Genomic DNA, 5,067 nt, shown 5'->3' on the forward strand with positions numbered 1-5,067 from the left:
ATCACATCTTTTTCAAAATAGTTTTCAATCATATCTTTTTGATTTCTAATTTCAAAATCTTTTTCAAAAATCACTTGATTTCTTTTCCACTCTTGGTTTTCGAAAATCAATTAGTGTTTTTCAAAATGTTTTTAAAATCTTTTACTTAATTTTCGAAAATTTCTTCCCCTCTTCTCACATCCTTCTATTTATGAACTAACACTCCTCCTCAATGAACAACTCGAACTCCATCTCTTTTGATAAGTTCGAATTCTTCTACCTCTCCTTCTATTTTTCTTTTCCTCTAACACCTCCAGGAATCTCTATACTGTGACATAGAGGATTCCATATTTTCTTGTTCTCTTCTCTTTCATGTGAGCAGGCGCAAAGACAAAAGCATTCTTGTTGAGGCTGACCCTGAACCTTAAAGGACCTTGAAGCGAAAGCTAAGAGAAGCTAAGGCACAACTCTCTGTAGAGGACCTAACAGAAATCTTCAAAGAAGAAGAACCCATGGTAGCCGAAAACAACAACAATGCCAACAATTCAAGGAAGGTGCTGGGTGACTTTATTGCACCTACTCCCGACTTCTATGGGAGAAGCATCTCTATCCCTGCCATTGGAGCAAACAACTTTGAGCTTAAGCCTCAATTAGTTTCTCTAATGCAACAGAATTGCAAGTTCCATGGACTTCCATTGGAAGATCCTCATCAGTTTTTAGCTGAATTCTTGCAAATCTGTGACACTGTCAAGACTAATGGGGCTGACCCTGAGGTCTACAGACTTATGCTATTCCCTTTTGCTGTAAGAGACAGAGCTAGAATATGGTTGGACTCACAACCTAAAGAAAGCCTGAACTCTTGGGAAAAGCTAGTCAATGCCTTCTTGGCAAAGTTCTTTCCACCTCAAAAATTGAGTAAGCTTAGAGTGGAAGTCCAAACCTTCAGACAGAAGGAAGGAGAATCCCTCTATGAAGCTTGGGAAAGATACAAAAAATTGATTAGAAAGTGTCCCTCTAACATGCTTTCTGAATGGAGCATCATAGGTATCTTCTATGATGGTCTTTCTGAACTGTCCAAAATGTCACTGGACAGGTCCGCTGGAGGATCTCTTCATCTGAAAAAGACGCCTGCAGAAGCTCAAAAACTCATTGAAATGGTTGCAAATAACCAATTCATGTACACTTCTAAAAGGAGTCCTGTGAACAATGGGACAAATCAGAAGAAAAGAGTTCTTGAGATTGATACTCTGAATGCCATATTGGCTCAGAACAAAATATTGACTCAACAAGTCAATATGATTTCTCAAAGTCTGTCTGGAATGCAAGCTGCACCAGGTAGTACTAAGGACGCTTCATCTGAAGAAGAAGCTTATGATCCTGAGAACCCTTCAATGGGAGAGGTGAATTACATGGGAGAACCCTATGGAAACACCTATAATTCTTCATGGAGAAATCATTCAAATCTCTCATGGAAGGATCAACAGAGACCTCAACAAGGTTTCAACAACAATAATGGTGGAAGAAACAGGTTTAGCAATGGCAAGCCTTTTCCATCATCTTCTCAGCAACAGACAGAGAATTCTAAGTAGAGCCACTCTGACTTAGCAACCATGGTCTCTGATCTAATCAAAACCACTCAAAGTTTCATGATTGAAATAAGGTCCTCCATTAGAAACTTGGAGGCACAAGTGGGACAGCTGAGCAAGAAAATTACTGAACTCCCTCCTAGTACTCTTCCAAGCAATACAGAAGAAAATTCAAAAGGAGAGTGCAAGGCCATCAACATAGCCGAATTTGGAGAGGAGGAAGAGGCAGTGAACGCCACTGAGGAAGACCTCAATGGACGTCCACTGGCCTCTAATGAGTTCCCTAATGAGGAACCATGGGAATTTGAGGCTCACACTGAGACCATAGAGATTCCATTAGATTTACTTCTGCCATTCATGAGCTCTGATGAGTATTCTTCTTCTGAAGAGGATGAGTATGTCACTGAAGAGCAAGTTGCTAAATACCTTGGAGCAATCATGAAGCTAAATGACAGGTTATTTGGTAATGAGACTTGGGAGGATAAACCCCCTTTGCTCACCAAAGAACTGGATGACTTGTCTAGGCAGAAATTACCTCAAAAGAGACAGGACCCTGGGAAGTTTTCAATACCTTATGCCATAGGCACCATGACCTTCAAGAAGGCCTTGTGTGACTTAGGGTCAAGTGCAAACCTCATGCCTCTCTCTGTAATGGAGAAGCTAGGGATCTTTGAGGTACAAGCTGCAAGAATCTCACTAGAGATGGTAGACAATTCAAGAAAATAAGCTTATGGGCTTGTAGAGGATATTCTGGTAAAGATTGAAGACCATTACATTCCTGCTGATTTCATAGTCCTAGAGACTGGGAAGTGCATGGATGAATCCATCATCCTTGGCAGACCCTTCCTAGCCACAGCAAAGGCTGTGATTGATGTGGACAGAGGAGAATTGATCATTCAAGTGAATGAAGAATCCCTTGTGTTTAAGGCTCAAGGATATCCCTCTGTCACCATGGAGCGGAAGCATGAAGAGCTTCTCTCAAAAAAGAGTCAAACAGAGCCCTCACAATCAAACTCTAAGTTTGGTGTTGGGAGGCCACAACCAAATTCTAAGTTTGGTGTTGAACCCCCACATTCAAACTTTAAGTTTGGTGTTGGGAGGTTCCAGCATTGCTCTGAGTATCTGTGAGGCTCCATGAGAGCCCTCTGTCAAGCTACTGACATTAAAGAAGCGCTTGTTGGGAGGCAACCCAATGTTATATTTAATCTATTTTCCTTTGTTATTTTATGTTTTCTGTAGGTTGATGATCATGAGAAGTCACAAAATCAATTGAAAAAGCAAAAACAGAATGAAAAACAGAAAGAAAAATAGCACACCCTAGAGGAAGACCTTGCTGGCGTTTAAACGACAGTAAGGACACCAAATGGGCGTTTAACGCCCAGTCTGGCACCATTCTGGGCGTTTAACGCCAGAAAGGGGCACCAGACTGGCGTTAAACGCCAGGAAAGGGCAAGAAGCTGGCGTTAAACGCCAGAAATGGGCACCAGCCCGGCGTTTAACGCTAGAATTGGCATAAAGAGCATTTTTGCTCGCCACTTGGTGCAGGGATGAATTTTCCTTGACACCTCAGGATCTGTGGACCCCACAGGATCCCCACTTACCCCACCACCCTCTCTCTTCTTCTTCACTCATTCACCAATCACCTCAATCACTCTTCCCCAAAAACCCCTCACCTATCAAATCCCATCTTTCTCTTCACCACTCACATCCATCCTTCATAAAACCCCACCTACCTCACCAGTCAAATTCAAACCACTTTCCCTCCCAAACCCACCCATTCATAACCGAACCCTACCCCTCTCTCCACCCCTATATAAACCCATCTTCACCCCTTCATTTTCACACAACCTAAACACTACTTCTCCCCCTTTGGCCAAACCACAAAGCCATCTCCATCTCCTCTATTTCTTCTTCTTCTCCTCTCTTCTTTCTTCTTTTGCTCGAGGACGAGCAAACCTTCTAAGTTTGGTGTGGTAAAAGCATTGCTTTTTATTTTTCCATAACTATTTATGGCATCCAAGGCCGGAGAAACCTCTAGAAAGAGGAAAGGGAAGGCAAAAGCTTCCACATCCGAGTAATGGGAGATGGAGAGATTCATCTCAAGGGTGCATCAAGACCACTTCTATGAAGTTGTGGCCAAGAAGAAGGTGATCTCCGAGGTCTCTTTTCAAACTCAAAAAAGGTCAACTTTAATCAAAGGTTGGACCAAGTCCTCATGGATATCTGTGTGGAAGGAGCTCGATGCAAACAAGAGATCCCACTCATGGACATGAGGAAATTCCTCATCATGAAATCCCTGAGATGCCTCAAGGGATGCACTTTCCTCCAAAAAACTATTGGAAGCAAATCAACACCTCCCTAGGAGAATTGAGTTCCAACATGGGACAACTAAGGGTGGAGCACCAAGAATATTCCATCCTCCTCCATGAAATTAGAGAAGATCAAAGAATCATGAGAGAGGAGCAACAAAGGCAAGGAAGAGACATTGAGGAGCTCAAGCACTCCATAAGAACTTCAAGAGGAAAAACAAGCCGCCATCACTAAGGTGGACCCGTTCTTTAATCTCCTTGTTCCTTGTTTTCCTGTTTTTCGAATTTTCATGCTTATGTTTATCTATGTTTGTGTCTTATGATCATTAGTGTCTTAGTGTCTATGCCTTAAAGTTATGAATGTCCTATGAATCCATCACCTTTCTAAAATAAAAAATGTTCTTAATTGAAAAAGAGAAGAATTGCATGAATTTTGAATTTTATAACAGATTAATTATTTTGATGTGGTGGCAATACTTTTGTTTTCTGAATGTATGCTTAAACAGTGCATATGTCTTTTGAATTTGTTGTTCACGAATGGTTGGCTTTTGAAAGAATGATGAAAAAGGAGAAATGTTACTGAGGATCTGAAAAATCATAAAAATGATTCTTGAAGCAAGAAAAAGCAGTGAATATTCAAAAAAAAAAGAAGAGAAGAAAAAAAAAGAGAAAAAAAGAAAGAGAAAAAGAAAAAGAAAGAAATAAAGTTGTGATCCAAGGCAAAAAGAGTGTGCTTAAGAACCCTGGACACCTCTAATTGGGGACTCTAGCAAATCTGAGTCACAATCTGAAAAGGTTCACCCAATTATGTGTCTGTGGCATGTATGTATCTGGTGGTAATACTGGAAGACAAAGTGCTTTGGGCCACGGCCAAGACTCATAAAGTAGCTGTGTTCAAGAATCATCATACTTAACTAGGAGAATCAATAACATTATCTGGATTCTGAGTTCCTATATAAGCCAATCATTCTGAATTTCAAAGGATAGAGTGAGATGCCAAAACTGTTCAGAGGCAAAAAGCTAAAAGCCCCGCTCATCTAATTAATACTGATCTTCATAGATGTTTTTGGAATTCATTGCATATTCTCTTCTTTTTATCTTATTTGGTTTTCAGTTGCTTGGGGACAAGCAACAATTTAAGTTTGGTGTTGTGATGAGCGGATAATTTATATGCTTTTTGGCATTGTTTTTAG

At 40.7% G+C, this 5,067-nt stretch overlaps 1 non-coding gene across 1 annotated transcript; it reads right to left on the reverse strand.

The window, feature by feature from the left end:
* Positions 1 to 896: 896 nt before the first annotated feature.
* LOC130954268 (small nucleolar RNA R71) lies at positions 897 to 1,004 on the reverse strand. The gene has a single exon (XR_009076239.1). It is a non-coding gene; the product is annotated as a small nucleolar RNA R71 (small nucleolar RNA).
* Positions 1,005 to 5,067: the final 4,063 nt, after the last annotated feature.

The sequence above is a fragment of the Arachis stenosperma genome, chromosome 1, assembly GCF_014773155.1.
Source record: "Arachis stenosperma cultivar V10309 chromosome 1, arast.V10309.gnm1.PFL2, whole genome shotgun sequence".
In the NCBI taxonomy this organism is placed as follows: Eukaryota; Viridiplantae; Streptophyta; class Magnoliopsida; order Fabales; family Fabaceae; genus Arachis; species Arachis stenosperma.